Below are 20,447 nucleotides of genomic sequence, written 5' to 3'. Positions count from 1 at the left end.
TACAATGATCTGCACTGATATCTGAAAGTGTTGCACTACCCTATATTTAAAAGCTTAAATACGTTTCCAGTGAATCATTATCTTGCCCAACATAATGAGGCATCTTTCCTGGTTTGTTTTGTTTTGTTTTGTTTTGTTTTGCTTCTTTTCAATGTGATTACTTTGTAATTGAGGAGGGTGGAATCTACATACTCCCAAAAGTTAGCCTACAGTCATTTGGACCATAGGTAAACCAACATCCTGGATTAGTAACCATAAATTTTAATTGATCTTGCTGAGTAAAGGGAAATTGTGAAATTTACTTGGGTAATTATTGAACTGCAAGTTGTGAGAGATTTTTTTTAATGTGTATTACTACTTATTTTGAGCAAACTAAGTTGTCATGCGCTGCCTGCCTCTGAATAATGCTCAGACACTGGTTCGATGGATCAGGCTCTGGTTTATTCACAGCGCAGTTACAGCGTCGGAAGAAAAAAGCTGAGAGTGACAGGAGCGCGCCGGTGCGGGGTTTAAATACCCCGCGCCGGTCAGCGCCCCCTCACTCGCGGTCACGTCACCCCCCTTTGTCCAATACGTTGCCCTGCCGGTGGGTGAGGGGTTGCGAGGCCCCGCTGGCGTTCCGGGATCGCCCATCATCGGGTTTTCTATTCATCCGGTGATTGCTGTCAGCTGGGCGATCCCCGTTGTATTGGCGCTGATGGCTCGGGTGTGCTCCGTGATCTGTTTAGTTATTGTTTGTTGGCCGTTAGTCGTTGTGAGTTGATGGTTACTTATCTTGAGCCCCTTCTCCTGTTTCCTTGCTATTGTCATGTGTGCCATTGCGCTGATGACTTCAGCTCAACGGCACTCATGACATAAGTTTTCTTGATGCAGCTGCACTTTGCCTGTGGAATACCATGATCTGGATTATATAGTGAACAGAGGGTGTGGATTTTTTAAACCTTGTGAAAAAGACTGGATTAATTTGCTATTCTTCAGATGATTTGGTTGGTCTGCCAATATTCAACCAATATTCTCTTGAGTTCTTTACAGATAAAAACAAGCCAAGTAAAAAGAATACTTTTGCTATCATGGCTTCCTCCCAAAATACCACAGAAATACCACAGACAGCTTTTAATATCATCAGACATGTAACCTTCTGTACTGCTTGGTGAAAATCAGCTTTGGAGGCAATCAGTATAATGGCATGGCACTGGCCCTTCCTGCTCACCCTGGTCTTTTCCTCCTCTTTCTTTCCTCCTCCTCCTTTCAATTTTCTTCTTATTCTATCATGTCATCCGCTTTGTGACTCAGGTGACATGGCAGCTCCCCTAACCCTGCATTTTCAGCTTTTCTCTTCCTCCACCAAGAGAAGCCATCAGACCATCTAATGGGATGCAGGCAGCGATCTTAATGACATCTTGGAGGCTCTCTTGGGTCTGCCCGTGGGTCATGTCCACAGCCCCAAGGCTCCAGCCTCTTGGCCCATCCAACTCTCCAGGCCATGGCTTTACTTCTCCAGCCATATTGGATAAGGCATTTGCCTCTCTTCTCCACAGGCATCACTTGTCTACCAGCTGCTCATTTTGCCCTTCAGATGGATCTCAACCACAGCTCCAGCTATCTCCAAACTTGAATGGTAGGATTTTATTAACTTCAAGCTGTTGTTTTCCCTTCCCCATTTTTCCCTACAACTTTCCCTCTTGTCCCCAAGGCAAGAATGCCCTCCATTCTCATGGCTTCCCGGGAGCTAATAGATACCCGATTCTTCCAGATAGCCTTTTGTTATGAGTTCTTTGTTTGCTTTGTATTTTATTTATTTATTTTGCCCACTTATGCTTTTGATTTTAATCCTATGTCAGCCACCCAGAGTCACAATTGGCAGCTTGGGTGACCATACAGAATGGTCTTTGGGGACTGATTGTGCAGCCATTGGCACCTATAAGGAATTAATGTAATGTATGGTTTATTGTTGTTGTTGCTCTAATATTATTAGTACCTGTAAGCTACCTAAAGTCCATTAGTAGTGAAGAGGGGATCTCCATTAAATAAACAAATTGCTCAACATTCTCATGAATGTGCTAGGAAGGATATTTTTAAGGATTTTGAGTGTGATTTCAGTCCCCAGCTTTATCTCCTTTACCATCAATTCTAGGAAAGTTCTAGATAAATTAATATTTCTTGAGGTCAGTAGAGAGCTATTGTGCTGCTCTGAGCCTCTTCTGTGAAGTAAACTAGGTAATTGCCTAGATGGCAAAATGAGAATTTGGCAGAAGGAACAAAGAAACAGTGGTAAAAGCAAGGAACCAGGAAACCTGGTTATAATCCTTGGCATTATATTCTCAGAACAAGACTTCACTGACTTAAAGATGAGCAAGCATGTACAGACATACACCTGAGAAGAAATAAGGTTTAAAGGTGTGTGGAGGCTCCCATGCAGATTTATAATCCTCCCAAAATATACAGAAAGGGCTTAATCATCGCTATCTTTTTTTCCCTCTCTATTAAAGGGGTTAAAGTGAGTTGATCAAAGCATCATTTAGCAAATCATTTTTGCAAACAATTTTTTCTACAATCTTCTTTTCTTGGGGTGGCTGAACTCCTATTATCTTAAGCATGCCTTACTCTGCCTCTCAGATGTAATTCCCACAATATACTAGACCTTGGAGCAAGCAGTTATTTTATGTTGACATAATTGGCAGTCCTACCCTGAGAAACTCTAGCTCCCAATCTCATCTCTTATATATAATTTGGATTTCTCTCTACTTCTTCCCCTTTCTTTATATAGGCAACAAATGCTGACTTCTGGATTCTCCTGAATTCTATTCAGGAGGTTATTTGTTTATTCATTTATTTATTTATTTGATTTAGAGGTAAAGGTAAAGGTTTCCCTTGACATTAAGTCCAGTCGTGTCCGACTCTAGGGGGCGGTGCTCATCTCCGTTTCAAAGCCGAAGAGCCGGCGTTTGTCCGTAGACACTTCCGTGGTCATGTGGCCGGCATGACTACATGGAACGCTGTTACCTGCCCGCTGAAGCGGTACCTATAAATCTACTCACATTTGCATGTTTTCGAACTGCTAGGTTGGCAGGAGCTGGGACTAGCAATAGGAGCTCACCCCGTCACATGGATTCGAACCACCAACCTTCCGATTGGCAAGCTCAGCAGCTCAGCGTTTAACCGGCAGCGCCACCGCATCCCACTTTATTTGATTTATATCTCTCCTTTATTTGTACAACTCAAAGTAGTGTACATCATGTTCCTGACTCCTGTTTTCCCCAAAACAACAGCAACAAAAAACTATTTCCACACAGCTTGGTCAGGGTTTCCATGGGAATGCAAAGAGAACCCTGGACTAGAAAATATAGCTGTACCACTAATGTGGAAATCTGAAGGTTGCCATTGTTGAGGTTTTCCTACTAATAGATTAAGACTGCTATTGTATCAAATCATTTTGGCCAGGTGAAGGGGTTGTATTAGATTGTCTCCTCTCACGTGCTTCATGCAAATAGCCTGGGGGAGGGGAGGACCTGCCCGGACTTGTTCTCACTTCCTTTTTTTTCTCACTGCCGATATGTAGCGAGTAAGGCTTGCTCCAAAGGGGGCTAAGTCCTTTAAATGTTTTGCTTTTGTTTTTGCTTTCTGTAAATAAATTATTTTTATAGAAATGCTTGGTGTGTGATTTTTTTGACCTCTCCTGGGCTAAAGGCTTTCCCAGCATCTGCCAACAGGTTATGTGCCCAGTAAACAATGCAGTAAAACCCAGAGAGAAAAGAGAGGTCAGCTCTACACCTCGTGCACAATTTAAAGACAGGTAGCAAAGACCTGTGAAGATTTTCTTTGGAGCCACCTGGAGATTTTCCAGCAACTGCCGGTCTGCAGGACTTAGAAGCTAGCTGAGGTGACTTGCAAAAGAAGGAAGAAGCCATGGCTGCCTCCCAGCCCTCAGCGATGCCTCTGGAGCGCCTATCAGAGACCAACTATTTGAATTGGGCCCTGAAGATGGAGATGTATCTTCGCAGAGAGAATCTTTGGCTGCAAATTGGTGAGCAAACCCCCCAAAATCCCAATGCTGAATGGCTGAGACAGGATGAGCGGGCTAGAGCCACCATTATCTTGGGAGTTGAGGACAATCAGCTAGTCCACGTGTGAGGCATGCAGTCTGCAAAGCAACTTTGGGACGCTTTGAGAGACTTATATGTAAAGGCAACAGCAGGGAGTAAAGTTACTCTGACGAAAAAGCTGTACAGAGCCTACCTTGCAGAAGGAGATAGCCTTCCTGAGCACCTGCATTATATTCAGCAGCTGTTTGTTGAGTTGCAGGAGAGAGGAATGGAATTTACACCTCTCACAAAATCATATATCCTCCTGTCCTCACTGAATGCAACGTGGGACACGCTGATTTGTACCCTGGAAGCTATGCCTGAAGCAGACCTCACCCCATCGTATGTTACACAGCGCTTACTCACTGAATGGGAGAAGAGAGAGGAAAGATCCCCCCCCCATCTCTTCTGGAAAGCTGCAAGACCAGAAAATGAGGGAAAAGAAGGGAAAGGAACCTGAGGCCACAGCACTAGCCAGCCAGCGATGCTTCACTTGTGGTTCAGCTAGACATTTGCAAAGAGACTGTGCCATGAGACCCAAGAGTAGAAAGACAGAGCAGAAGAACACAATGGCAACACAGAAGAAGGCTCTTCAGACAACCCAAATTGCACAGGTTGCTGAGAAGGGTAATTCTGATGTATGGGTGTTAGATTCTGGGGCCAGTTGTCATTTATGTAATTGTAAAAGCTCTTTTGTGTCACTGTCTAAAACTGAAAGACAAAGTGTATCTTTGGCTGATGGGTCTGTGACCAAAATTATGGGACAAGGTGACTTGTATTTATCCTGCTTAGGAGAAACTGTAAAAGGTGTGTTGTATGTGCCAAATTTACAATCAAACCTTTTATCTGTGGCACAATTGGCTGCAACAGGGTATATCATAACATTTAAGAAAAATGGTTGTGAGATACGTAAAAATGGGAAATTGTGTGCTACTGGTATGTTAAAAGACTCCTTGTACATTGTGCAAAATGCAAGGAAGCCAAGCTGCAAGGCTGCAGTTGGCAATACTCCATATCATGACCAATGTGTACACCTGATGCACAGGAGATTTGGTCATGCTAATTTCAAGTATATAGCACAAATGCCACAGCTGTGTGCTGACCTAAAGATAAAACCCTGTGATAAGTACTTAGACTGTGTAGTTTGCAAAGAATGTGAGTAAGCACAGTGACAGAGTTACAACTAGACCTTTGGAAATTGTACACTCTGATATTATTGGTCCTTTTGCTCCAAGTCTTGGACAAGCAAGGTATGCAATGACAATCATTGATGATTTCTCAAGATACACATTTATCTACATCTTAAAACATAAAGATGAGGCATTTGAGAAATTTAAAAGTTTTATGACATGGGCAAATGGAAAATTCCCTAGGCCTGTATCTGCACTCCAATGTGATAGAGGAGGAGAATACCTTTCTCACAAATTCAGAAGGTTCCTAGTGGAAAAAGGGATAGAACAAATTCTTTCTAACCCGTACACCCCTCAGCAAAATGGTGTTGCTGAAAGAAAGGGCAGAACCTTGCAAAATGCGATGGAATGCATGTTAAAAGATTCACGCTTATGTTTTAAGTTCTGGGGAGAAGCTTTATCGACTGCTTGTTATGTTCAGAACAGGTTGTATAACTCTATGATTCAGGACACTCCATTCCATTTGTTTTATGGTGTGAAACCAAAGGTAAGCCATCTTAGAGTGTTTGGTAGCACTGCATGGGTTCACATTCCAAAACAGCAGAGAAGGAAAGGAGGCCCCACAACAAAGAAAGCCATCTTTGTTGGCTATGAACAAAGCCAGAGGAGCTTCAGGTTCATAATGGGAGAGAAATTAATAATTAGCAAAAGCGCTTCTTTTGCTGAACAAAACTGGGGGAGATTAAATTCTAGCTCTCCAGTTGAACTGACCACCACAAGAGAACAGCAAGGACTTGCTGATGGTGATCTTTTGCCTGATGAGGACATTAAACCAGAAAAGCAAACTGAAGATCTGTCTGATGAGATAGATGCTTCTCAGGAAAGTGATAGGAGTCAAAATTTAAGCCCTGTATTACCTCGCAGATCTCAGAGGAGTAATAAAGGCGTTCCTCCATCACGTTTTCAGGCTGAAACAGTAAAGGCTTTTCACATATTCACAGAACCTGAGTCTTTAGAACAAGTGAATGCTTTACCACCTGAGATTGCACAAAATTGGCATTCTGCCATGCAACAGGAATTAGCATCCTTGAAAGAAAATAAAACATGGAAACTGGTAAATCTACCTCCCAATGAACGCTGTCTGGGTTGTAGGTGGGTTTTCAAACTGAAAAGGGATGCTGATGGCAAAATCCAAAAATATAAAGCAAGGTTGGTTGCAAAAGGGTTCACTCAAAGGAAAGATTTAGACTATGACAAGACTTTTGCATCAGTTACTAAAGGTGAATCAATTAGATTACTGTTAAAAGTTGCTGCACTCAAGGGAATGTCAGTTAACCACTATGACATTCAAACTGCATTTCTCTATGGTGATTTAGACCACAGATTATACATGCAGCAACCCCCTGGCTATGAAAAAGGGGAGAATCTAGTCTGTGAACTGCAGAAGTCAATCTATGGGTTAAAACAAGCTGCTAGATCCTGGAACCAAAAAGTAGATGAAAAACTGCAGAATTTTGGTTTTGAAAAAGGAAAAGCAGATCCCTGTGTATATATGAAGGACAAACAAGGCTGTATGTATCTGTGCATTTATGTTGATGATTTGCTGCTGTTCACATCAACAGAAAAACAAAGGTTTGATTTTGAAGCTTGCATGAAAAGCCATTTCATATTAAAAAGCCTTGGAGTTGTGACCAATTACCTAGGTTTGAAAAAAAAAAAACAGGAAGAAGAATGGTAGCTTTCTGTTAAACCAAAGGGGAGATAATGGTAAAGAAATGTGAATGGAAAGACATATAAAGTCAGAGAAGATTGGTTTGTATCTTAATCTGTAGTGTAAAAAGGGGAGTGTTGAGGTTTTCCTACTAATAGATTAAGACTGCTATTGTATCAAATCATTTTGGCCAGGTGAAGGGGTTGTATTAGATTGTCTCCTCTCACGTGCTTCATGCAAATAGCCTGGGGGAGGGGAGGACCTGCCCGGACTTGTTCTCACTTCCTTTTTTTTCTCACTGCCGATATGTAGCGAGTAAGGCTTGCTCCAAAGGGGGCTAAGTCCTTTAAATGTTTTGCTTTTGTTTTTGCTTTCTGTAAATAAATTATTTTTATAGAAATGCTTGGTGTGTGATTTTTTTGACCTCTCCTGGGCTAAAGGCTTTCCCAGCATCTGCCAACAGCCATTGCTTTACAAAACCCAAAGCATTGGGCAAAGGCATCCCCAAAACATGGCAGTTGAGCCTTTGCTTGACTACATCAACAAAAGGGGCACATCACCTCCTTTTACCCATTGTTGAACTGCTCCTATAATTTGGAAATTTTCTGTAGCTTTCCAGATTTGTTTCCATGATGATCTCACATGTGTGAGAAGGCATGACCCATGTTAACTGAGAGAAATACAGAAGATATAGTGTGGAAGGTGAAGGTATCTGTTGCAGCCTCAAAAAATAGTGTTGTCACCTGGGAGCCAATTGAAGACTTGGATTACCTTTCTGGGTTTTGCAAGCACTGAACATCCTGGGAATTAGAAACTGGAAGATCAGAGGGTAAGACCTCAAGGTTTCAGCCCAGTTGTATGACCAACTGGCAGGATAAAATCACATGAGCAGCTAACTGCCAAGTTGCCTAGCAGGTTAGCTGGCCAACCTATGAATTCTATGGTCCCTTCATCATGGGTTGTGGCCAAAGTCCTACCTTGTTGTTCAGCAAAAAGATAATCTCTCTCTCTCATTTTTTTTTTTAACTATAGGTTCTTGATGATGCCATCTGGAGCAGCACAGATGCCTCACTGCCAATTCCTGGCTTATGTGGTGGCCTAAAAAGTTTGCTTTATGATGATTCAGAGGTCTTCATTAAAAAAAAAAAAGTGGAGGGGAGGAGACTGCTGTGCTTTTCTTTATCAGCCAATTTTCTTCACTGTACTGGGATGTTCTCTTCACTTTCACCAAACAGCACTAATGGGCACAATTATGGCTGGTGTAGCATCCAGACATGAATTGAGTGATGTTTGCATGCAAATCTACACGTGGAAGCAACTTGCACCTCTCTCCTCTCATTCCTAGGTCTTTTGAATTCCTTAGCCACAGCTGTCTAGAAACATGGAACATTATTCCCTTTTGTTTCCTGTCTTGCTGTCACCTCAGACTCAGATGAGGAGACCAACAATGAGCAGCGATTCCAGAGTTGCCCGACGAACCACTGCCCCAGGTGCTGCAGGCAGAGGAGGTCTCCGGTAACCAGGAGTCACTGCTGCCGCAGGTCTCGAAAGATGAGGAGTCTGAGCTGCCACCCCCTCCCAGTGCAAGGGCTCACCAGGTGGAGAGGGGAGCAGAGCAAAGGCACTCTGCAAGGCTTCTCACAAGAAAGGAGCCGCACCCTTCCAAATGAGCAACACCAGGGCTGCTTCTATTTAAGAAGAGTGGTGGGCTCCAGCCTCTCTGTTGGCAACAACCGTTTGTTTACCCAGACTCCTTGTGCCTTGACTACTGATTTGAAATCTCATGACTTGGACTCTGGACCTGGACTGGCTGATGAACCTCTTACAATGTTTGGACCCTTGGACTTCGCTTGGCCATTCTTGTGTGCACTGTTTTGGATTGGAACTCTTTTAAGGCAAGCTTGCTGAATTTTGGGGGACTTGTTTCTCTACTGTGTGTGTGCATTTGCACTCACATTTCCTTTGTTTATTTACTTCACAAAACTTACCAGTAAATGTTGCAGCTACCTCTCTGTGTGCTTGAGGGTGCTTGGCCTGGGACAGGACACTTGCCATAATTCAAGTAACAGTCTTAGTTCACTTTTCTCTTCTTCCAGTTCTTCTTACTTAGTTTTCTTTACTTAAAATCAAGAATGATTAGAGTCCTGAAATCCAACCAAAGGAAAATAACTTCTTTGGGTCCCAGGATTGTTTATCATTTAACAGAACAATCCGGCTCAGAGTGGTTGAAGCCATTTCCATGCCAGTCGTAAATCAGTTAATCTTAATCAGGGAGGGTTTCATTATGAAAATAACCACAGATCTTGTTTTTATCTTGCAATGTAGCCTCAAATACTTAACAGGCTGAAAAGCAATGTGTGGGATAAGCACTAAACACACACACACACACACACAATCTCCAAAAGGTTGATGCTTTAACAGGAGCAACAAACTCAACAAGCTCCATATCCAGTCAGGAGCTTAACCATGGAGATGATAAATTAAGTCAGAGGCCAGGACTGGGCAAAGATCACTGCTCTGCAGCTTAGGATCCTATTACTGCCTAACCAAACACGGTTAACAACAATCCATGAACCTTTCCTCTCCGCCACTGCTGTAAAGAGGTTTTGTCTAGGAAAAGATACACAATAGTAACATGTGCAACTTGCATGTTTAGAGACTGGGGAGGCAAAGCAAGAAAGATCAAAGTCTTTCTTTGGAAAGCAGCTGATTTTGTTTGTCTTTGGATTGTTGTGTTCATCGTTGTCTTTCGAAGTAGCACACTGATGATAAAACTGGAAGAACTTGGAGACACCACGTTTTTGTTTAAAATAATTTTAACCCCCCCCCCACTCCTTCTTTTAGCCCAGCTGTCTCTGAAAAACACCTCTAGAGGAGCTCTGTCCCTGTTAGAGGTTTTTTTTAAAAAATGTTTCCATTAATTTGGTAAGGAATACTATGTACATAAAAGAAGCCTAAGTAAAAATAAGTGAAAACAGGGATGGGGGGAAAATAAAAGGAAAAAAGAAAATATAAAAGAACCAAAAAAGGTGAGGAAAAAGGAAAAACAGAAAACAGAAAGGAACACAACATTTTGAAATTTCAATACTTTTTTCAATATAAAATCCTTAATCATAATGACATAGTAACTGCAGGGAGACTATTCTATGCACAAAGATGGAAAAATATTAAAATACCCACAAGGGGGGAGTGGATTGGGAAGATGGTGGTACTTGCAGAAATAGTGAAATTGACCTGTTTGATCAGGGAGAAGACAAGTACTTTTATAAAAGACTGGAAATTTATTCCAATACATTATTGAAGTTCAGAAGTACACCCAATCTTAATCCTAATCCTAGGATATAAAATACTGTAGTTCTTATGGATACAAATAAAATCATTCTTAGGAACAAGGAAGGTAATGGCATTTACACGTTTGTCACTAAAAATGAGTTTTTTGTCTCATTCCTCATTGACCCTTGCAAGATCTCTGTCATCTCATGATGGCAACAAAACTTTTACACCAAGGAAAAGCTGATAAATAAGGAGAAGCCAATAAAGGAGGAGGTAGAACCAGCCAATCCAAATCCCAACCATTATAAAATGGCAAGATTTTGCTGCATTCTAAAGTGAGTAGAACAACTTCAGTGAACAAAAGGAATTAATTACCAGATTCATAAGTGACAGGTATTTATTTATTTGAAAATATTATCTGGCTGCCTATATTATATAAAACAACCCAACACATGAAGAAATATAATAATTAAAAAAACCCACAAGAATAAACTCTAACCCACCATCAGCGCCATAAGAGTATCCCCTCAAGAAAAAAAGGTTGGGCTCACCTCCCATCCTGACCCAATGCTTGAGGGAAGAACCAGGTCTTTTCAAGGCCTGATGGAAAGCAAGAGAGGTATCTTGTGGGGGAAGGCTGTTGGAAAAGGATTACTTCTGAGGCCCACCAGATGACAACATTTCATAGAGTGGACCTGGAACAAACTCACCCCATCCAATCTAGCTGGACAGGTAGATGCCCTCATAAAGAGACGGTCCCTCAAATAACCTGGTCCTGTGCCATATAGGACTTTAAAGGTGATAATCCACACCTTGAATTGCAGCCAGAAAGAAATTCACGTAGCAGTAGTGTAACAAGGAAGAACCATGGGACTCCCAAACCTGTGTGTGCTGCTGCAATCCTGGACCAGCTGAAGTTTCTGAGTGGTCTTCAAAGATAACCCCACATAGAGTGTATTGCAGTAGTCCAAACAAGAAGTAACTAGGGCATGAGTGACCATGAGCAGGGCTTTTCTCAAAATGGCAGCAATCATATTCTCAGGACAATCTATATTCCATGCACCTGGTGAAGTGGGCTGTGACCCATAAAATCTTATGAATAACAAACAAATTAGGTTTTGAGATAGCATAAGACATATTTGTTTCAGAGACAAAAAGGCTCTGGAATGTATCCAGTGTGTCAATGATCATTCAAGAAGGGAGATCTTGTGCACATTCCTCAGGAGGAAGGCAATGATAAATTTGTTGACTCTATTGATTTTCCTTTTCATTGCTAAATTGAAGACATGATTCTAAAATAATATTTGATATGTGTGTTTTTTGAGCCATTTCCTCCAGTTTAAAGTTCTTATACCCTGCTTCTCTAAAATACAGTCTATACATTTGCATTTTACATACTACATCTTCATTCCTGTATCCATTTTGACATGTGTACATACATGTTAATTTACAGATATGAATGAGGAACATGTGGGAACTACATTCCTGTGTAAGTTACTGTTTTGATTTGGAGATGGTCCTATCATCTTTCAGGATGAATATAAGTAGCATCTCAGTTGTCTTTCCATTGAATGCATTCCCCTTGATGGCCATCATTTCATTTCATAGATGCCTCTGGAAGAGAAGCAGGGAATAGTCCTGTTTTAAGGATTGTACTAAACCAAAAATAATCTCTTGGGGCTACAGGCCATTGGTGGGGAACCCAGGCAACAGTTGCTAGGACCTGAGGCATCATCCTTTCTCTTTCTTTTTCTCCTTCCTATTTAGCTAGTATGTTGGGGAATAAATATCTAAGGCTCATGAATAATCTTTGGTAAAGCAGGGAGTTACAGAGTTGAAGTTACTTCACATGTATTGTTTCCCCTTTGACTCCCCCTACACTCACAAATCACATCCTCATACTTAATAAACCACCACCACTCCCTCAATTATTGCTGCAGCTACAGTAAATGGAAAGAAGGGGAGGGGATGTAACGTTTAATGTAGTCACTGGAAAAAGCAGTCAATCAAGGTATCAGGAACACTTGTGGTGACATTACAGCATGCATGTTGGTTGGGGACATGAATGTGTGTGCATTTCTATTTGCAAAAGATTAGATTCAATGCACTTCCTTCAGCAGTTATGGATGGTAAATATCAAAAAATTCCCTTCTGCAAACGACTTTGCCTCTGTGACTCCCACACCACAGAGGATGTTCGGCATCTCCTGTTGCACTGTAATTTCTATTTGAACCTGCTGAGGTATCAATCCAGCCACTCATAAACGAATTCCCAGGGAGAGACAGCCAACTGTACATCTCCTATTTCTTAGCAGACCATGAAAGCACTATCACCCATAATGGAGCCAAACTCTGCCTCACTGCTAGAGAGTGAGGCAACCAATGCTGTCCAACAAAACGGCATTTCTTTGATACCTTTAAGACACTTTCCCCTCCCTTTCTTCCTCTTTAACTCATATAACTTATTTTAATTGCCATCTTTAATGTCCATTATGTCATTTATGTCCAAAAATGGACCATGTCCAAAAATATTTGGTCCAAAAATGGACCAGAAATGGACCATGTCCATTTATGTCATGATTGATACAATAACTAAGGGCTACACTACAATAACTAAGGGCCACACACACACATTGGTAAAAGACTGTAATAAAGGCTTACCTACCTAACTATTTGCAAAAGGTGTGCTTTTTGCTGAGAAACTGAGAGATTTGCAATGAATGTCCAATACATTGTATAAAGCCATGAAGGGCATGGATTTTAAAATGGATGTACCCAAGACCAAACTAGCTCTCTTTGACAGGGAAAATGGAACAAACATTGCAAGTTCTATGTAAATGGGGACTGAATTTATGTCCCTTGGTAAATTGTTTACTAAAGATAGGAAAGTGTAGTCATACATATATATTTCATAAATGAGAAACTTTTCATCAGGGTAACATTGCTGCTCAGACAGTGGGGTCCAAGCAGGGAAAGGATCCAATTCTCTTGCTTATTTGGGAACCAGTTTTTCTTCGTGGAAATAGATGTTCCTACCTTACCCATTAAAAACTAAAAATATATGGCTGGTGCATTTGATGTTTTGTCCAAGTCAGATCTTCACTGGTTTTCATCTGAACACAGTTTCAGATTTAGCTGCAAGCAGAGTTTTTAGTGCTTTGAAGAGACACATAAATTATGCAAAAACAAGAGGCCACTTGGTTGATTGTTCTTTATGTCATGATTGATACAATAACTAAGGGCCAATTTTGATGTATCCTTTGTCTACTACTGATTTTATGGGACTCAGCAGAATGATAAGTGGTACCCTTAACATTTAGGAGAATGCATAGATCAAGGTCACCAAAACACCACACCCAAAAACTAGACATTGCAAGAAAGGCTCCAAGAGGGCCAGATGCAGCTAAGCAATCCAGATTCATGAGTCTCTGAATGTCCCTAGTTTTAGGAACATGGTAGAGCACATAGCACGTAAGTCTTGGAAGGTGTTGTCAACCCAACTGCACGAGTCATGTCCAGGTTTTCTTTTGATAATCCAGGAGCTGGCTGGAAGGTGAATCTCTGCAGAAGACTCATAAAGAAATGAACATTTCTGCTCTGGCAAGGATCTCACCTGGACATGCTCTCCGACCTGTAACAAGGTATAGCAAGCAGAGGATTTGGGTTTATTGGTTTTGTAAATAACATTTTATGCCACCTTTTCATGACATACTGGTTTGAGAGTTCAGCTCAGGGACGCATACCTAGAATATCGTTTCAGATAGACCTCCCAAATGATGTCTGTTCATATATTACAGTGGAAAACATAATATTACAGAGCAATTACAACACAGAGACGGAGTTCTGTTTAGTTTCTCTCAAGATAGAGCCTGCAATACAAAACTAGCGAAACTGCATAGAAATTTCTCCACCACGAATTTGGTGAAGAATTTTGGAGGGTCAGTCATATACAGTTCTAGTTGATACTGTCACATTTACAGGGTTGAATGTAACTCTTCTTGGTGACAGATATTTAGTCCAGAATTACTGGGAGTATTTCCCCTTAACTTATATATTTTTCATCCGTCTGTTCTTAGTGATTGAAATACATTTTTTCAAACAGATTTAGATTCTAGTCTTTCTAAACCCTTTCCTGTAAGTTGACTGGAAAATGGAACCAAAGTTGCACAAACCTCCCATTACAAGAAGTAGTTGACATAGGATATACATATTGGATATACCTCCATATATACGTGTATACTCAAGTGGAAGAATGATGAGAAGATTGCACCACGTTAAAAAAAAAAACGTATTTTGAGTTATCACAGTTTTTCAATATCACTCATTAGATTCTGCATTTTGTACTGAATCCTGAATAATGCACTCTGCCTTGCCCACAAACTAAATGAGCTCTTAATAATTTTCAGATGAATAATAATTACCAGAATTGGTGAGCTTCTCATAATCTGGACACTTTCTGTTGCCAAGCTCAAAAATTTAATAAATCTTGGATCTTCATATTCATATCGCTTCCCAAGTAAAATGGATACTATGATATTTCCAACAGCTGCAGTCATAATTGCTCTGAATTCAAATGGTTTTCCTAGAAAACAAATATGGAATTTCATCAAAATATTAATATAACATTAGCATAAGTGTTAATGTATTTCATTGTCTTGGTTCTAGCATCAGTCTCCTGTTGCACTGAATTGTTAAGTTCATTCTCTCAGAAATCAGTGCTTTGTATTGGTTTATGTGAATAGATAAAGGGAGGGGCCTATGGGAAAAAGCGGACCATGTATGTAATCTTGTAAGGGGTGGAGAACTACTAATTTGACTGTACTTGTTGGAAGAAAGGTTGGGAATTGCTTCTTTAAATATTCTTTTTTTCTGTCTCTCTTCTTTTCTCTTTTTTCTCTTCTTCTTTCTTTTCTTTTTTGCACTTTGTATTTCTTTTTCCTATTCCTTTCTTTTTTTCCTGATTTCAGTTTGTATTGTCTTTTAGCATTGTAAAACTAATAAAAAGTTTTTTTTTAAAAAAAACCCTACAGTCTTGGGGGTATGGAATATGTCAGAAAGGAATCTCAACCCTTTCAAGGTCCCATAGGATAGGTAAGCTATTGAGCCAAAGAAGAAACACCAGCTCACCTCTGTAAGATTCAAACGTCTTTATCAGGAAATTGCACTCTTCTGCTATTCTGCTTTCCATAGACCTCTTACCCATTCCATAGTCCTGTAATGTGGTCAGCGTAAATCACCTAATCACCTTCCAGTTCTCACCATGGGAAAAAGCTACTCCTGAAAAAAAAAGGGGGGGGGAAGCAAAATTTCAACTGATTGTGACTGTTTACAATGTAGTTTTATTTATCTATCTATCTATCTATCTATCTATCTATCTATCTATCTATCTATCTATTCCATGAGACTAAGGGTAGATCTTGCTATTATCAGCCCATACCTGATTAGATACTTTCTAACTATACATGCCCTCAGACTCATTACAGTGGCTTGGATATGTGTAAGGAAAGGTCTTGTATATTTGAGATGCCCCAGTGAAGGGACTGTGACAGGACATACAGAATTAAATAAAAGAGTTAGGATAGCAGATAGGAAGGACAGCTCAGCTCCTAGATTGGGGAAAATACTACTTGGAAAGTGACTTACTTATACCATAAAAACAAAGGAGACACTGCATGTAATGGTGAAAAAAATCAATTTTAAATAAAGCATTTATAAACCCCTGCCTAATGCTTAAATGGTTGCAAATGCCTTGAAACAGATATCCAGTGCATTTCTGTATAATTTATGTGCTAACACCCATTGTGACAGCCTTCCCAATCTTGGTGCCCTTAAGATGTGTGGACTTCCACTTCTAGAATCTCCCAGCAAACATGGCCATTGGGGAAAGTTGCTTTAGATCTTCTTCATGATCTTTCACAGTACAGGCTGAATCACTAAGAGGTTCTTTATTTCTGAAATTGCTTTTTATTCCTAAACAAAGGATTGAGATTTTGTCCTCTCTTCCAAATTACAGAGGGTTTACTTTATCCCACAGAACTCAGTGACATCTACAGAGAAGAAAGGCCTACAGTCATCTCATCATGGATAAGAACATTTCTTGAACATTCAGTTGCATTTCTCAGTTTTGCTACCTTAGTGTTTGTCTAAATCAGTGTTTCTCAACCTTGGCAACTTTAAGATGTATGGACGTCAACTCCCAGAATTCCCCAGACAACTTCCAGAATTCCGCAGCCAATTCTGGGAGTTGACGTCCACACACCTTAAAGTAGCCAGGGTTGGGAAACATTAGTCTAAAATGCATGGGAGAGAGTCAAGTATCTCTGCACAAAAATATCCTGATAACCACTAGAGGAAGACTTTGAGGAAGAAGTCCATGGCCCAACTTAACAGAATGATTACAAAGACACTCCCAATGCAGAGAATTGGCTTGTCACTTTTTAAAGAAAGTGAATAAATATACAGTATGTTACCTTTAAAAAAAAAAAAACACCCCATGGGATCATTCATTCCAGAATAAACAATTATCTGAAGATCCTCACCAAAACCCTTTGAAAACTCCTCAAATATGGGGACGAGGGCCCTCTCAGCAAACACATTAGCCTTAATCACCAGAGCTTCTTTTACTGTCTCATATCCTGCTAGAACCACTGTTTTCTGGACTCCCAGTTGGCTTTTGATGACAGGTCCGAAATGTTTTAATAGCTGGAAAAAAAGAAAGGGCGAGAGATACAGTTCTGGACAAAAAATGGCCCTTTACAAAGAGGAAGGAGAATGCAATTTACATCTGACAGATCTAAGATACAGGTTTACAATAATAAACATATTTACCTAAGAGAAAAGACCATTTATGAAATGTACAGAACCAAGTAGCAAGACGTTGCTGCAGATGCTAGATTTCACTAATACGCAATGCCAAGTAACCATGCCTTGAACTGAACTGAAAATAAGTGATTAAGAATACATTCTAAATTATTAAGGAAAACAGAACTGGAATATCAGTGGATCATTGTAGTTCAGCACATTCATTTCCTTCTAGCAGCAGTAGATGTTGAAAGAATGGTGCAGTACCCCAACCTTTTCCCTGCAGTTCTTTCACAGAATGTCTTTTATGAAAATTTTCCACTAGTTTACTGGATGCAGAAATATCTGCTTCCAGAAGATCACTGCTTTGGAGGCCAAGAATAAGGGAGAGTGAGGCCAAGAAGGCTGTGGGAGAATGACTGAGAAGAGAGGACAGAAGTGGAATTCTCTGTGTAAAGAAAGAACAGCTAAAGGAAAGGAAACAACACAAGTATTCAGTACTGTTGCATTAAACACAGGAGCTCGAGAATGTTGTGCTCGTCCAAATATTGTTGGAATTCCCTTCCCTAAACCTTGCTCCACTGGCCAGGCTGGCTGAGGTTGATATGCATTTGATTACCACAAAAGTGGCAGACACAGGTTCCCTCTCCCTGACCGAGGTTACATCTGTAAGGAATGACATGAGCCATCCAGTTTAATGAAAGCATTCCATTCTTCACCCACCTCTCATTGGTTGGAGCAAGTTGTCATTTCTCTGGCCTACAGAAGTAATCAAACACTGCAAACTTTGCCCTGCAATGGAAAGAATGAAAAATGTTACCTATAATATTGTCTGGTAAGGTTTCTTCAGATCCATTTTGTGGAGATTTCCAACAAAAGGTAAAGGCCTGGGTCCTGGTGGAAAATCTTTGGAGCTTGTCTCCCAGGTGTTGCCCATTTTCAAGAGGAGCATAATCATAAGAATAGATAAGAGCAGTATTGAAACAGGAACCACCCAACCCATTTCTTTTTAGTAGGCAGGTTATTTAGTGGCTCTAATGAAAAGATTGCAATACAAATTATCAAGGATAGCATCTGCCAACTGAAAAGATCCAAAAAGGACAGAATCATTAGGCAGGGTCTAGGTGATGTGTCAAGCCCAGACCCCTTACTGTTAGAAAGACAGAAAGGGTCTTTCACACTCCTCCTTGTAAGGAATTTTGAAGACATCCTGGAATTTTCTGAGCATTTCTCCCATTGAACTCTTTACAGGTATGGAACTAAGAATGCATGGGGTTTTCTCCTCACCAGTTAGTTCAGAGAAAGGGATGAGAGGGAAGAATATTCTTGTACTTGAGCCATTTTAAAGCCATTTCCTCTGCAGTTAATTTTCTCTGATTTACTCCTAGACACACATGCACTTACATGCTATATGTGTGGCTATATATTTTCACATAAACCTCAGAGTTACCCTGTAACAAGTCAGCATATATGTTTAGTAGTTACTTGGTTTATCCAATAAAGATCCCTTCCCCTATCCAAGAGAATTCAAGCTGTCTGGGATGTATTATATCATAGACAGTATATTAATATTTTAAATTGGTAGGTAATCTTGTTTTGCCTTGGAAGACTTTTGGATTCTTATTTCGCCATATCAACAGAATGGCCTATTCTGATATAATTTTCATTGCTCACTCTGAGGATACTGTTTTATCCTTCTGCAACCATCCTGCTTTTATCATTCAGATCCATGGACCATTCACCACACGTCTCCATATATATTTTGCAGATTGAAAAAAAAATATTATCAGCCTCTCCACAAATAAGTTAACAAGGGCTCATAGAGCTCTAAAGAAAATTAGAGAGACATTGAAAACCCTCTGCTAGTAGAAAATCATTCATATATCATTCATATATTCTTCTAGGGGAGATTTTCAATTTCTCTCTAAGACCGCTATGAGTCCCTGCCATCTCATTTCTGACCTCCAAAGAGTTTATTCACTCAGGTATCAACTGATCACATGTATCCACTACCCCATAAATCCCCTAACCCAGCTGGTTTCAGAGGGCTTCTATGTGGTAGAATAAATTCAGTCACTTATGCAACTTTTTAAAATGGTCTTTCTGAGGAGGGAGCCAAAAAGGGTTTAAATGCTAGTTCAGCATTTGCGTATGATCAGATGCAAGAGGGCAGAGATACAATATTCAGCCAGGATAATCACTGATTCATCATCTTAAAAAGCAGCAAGGATCCTTCAGGTTAGCTGGCTTGCTCAGCAAATGTTCTGGCAGCCCTTGTCCACTTAAATGGATAAAATAGAGCCAAATAGAGGGTATTAAAGGTACAGGTAGGACTTGATTAGTGTGGTTAATGAATCCCACAAAATGGTTGCACTATTCAAATTTATGCTATTCAAAGGGATATTTCTACAGAAAATATAGTCATTGGTTCCAGCTCAACGGAAATAAGCAATTAAAAATTTAATCATACATTTTAATATGTATGTTAATGAAACATTACAGTAAAGGATAAAAAGAATATACTTACAATTTAAATTTATGGTTAACAAAGTCACAGAATAGTTATAGAAAGCAAAACAGAAACAAAAGAATTCTACCGTAGATTCAGGCATTCTAACATCTCGTCCTATTTTAGCATTGCTATGACCACATTCATGTTCAATCACATCAAATTTTTGCTCTAAAGTAATAACAAGCCCATTCTTTTTAAAATTTGTATTATTTTCCTCTGATGGCATCTTCCTTTTCTCCATTGTGCACACACACAAAAATTAGCAGGGTCTAAAACCCCAACCTCAGTTGCACCCACGTTAGCCTCACATTCACTGAATTGTGGGCCACATTAAATGCAGCCTGGTATCAATTTACAATTTGCACTAAATCGAATGTCACATTCAAACTCACCCTATTCACAACCTACCGGCACTGACATAGCAATACTGATCTGAGATTTGAAGAGCAGCAGAGGTGGCTGTCAGGGAATGGTTGCTTGATTTGACTCTGTCTGATACACATATTTATTTTTTCCGGTAATATTTTTATTAAACATTTTTGAAAAAGGAAAAGAAAAAAGGCACGCAAGAAAAGAGGAAAAGAAAAAAGAAAAAATAAGCCACAAAGTAATACATAAATATCAGTGCCAAAAGGATATAAGATACAAAATTAAGTGGGATAAGTCTTTTTGATTTCCATTAGTTCTGAAGTATCAATAACACAATGTGAAGATAGAGGTTTTGCCATTGCTACAGATTATATTATTTAGGACTTTTTATGTAAAATAGGTATTTATGTAAAATACCTATGTAAAATATGAAGTATTTTACATATTTTATATATATTTTAGAAAATACGTATATTTTTAGATACCTATCTAAATATGTTTATGTCTAAAATATGCCTATATTTTTAGAAAATATGTCTAAATTTGTGGAATTAAATATGAAAAAAAATT

At 39.8% G+C, this 20,447-nt stretch overlaps 1 pseudogene; it reads right to left on the bottom strand.

The window, feature by feature from the left end:
- Positions 1–14,315: 14,315 nt before the first annotated feature.
- LOC134507015 (cytochrome P450 2K1-like) lies at positions 14,316–18,031 on the bottom strand (annotated as a pseudogene).
- Between the last annotated feature and the right edge of the window lie 2,416 nt (positions 18,032–20,447).

The sequence above is a fragment of the Candoia aspera genome, chromosome 1 (assembly GCF_035149785.1).
Source record: "Candoia aspera isolate rCanAsp1 chromosome 1, rCanAsp1.hap2, whole genome shotgun sequence".
In the NCBI taxonomy this organism is placed as follows: Eukaryota; Metazoa; Chordata; class Lepidosauria; order Squamata; family Boidae; genus Candoia; species Candoia aspera.
Note: the sequence above shows the minus strand (reverse complement) of the source record. Positions and strands in the feature narration are given on the sequence as shown.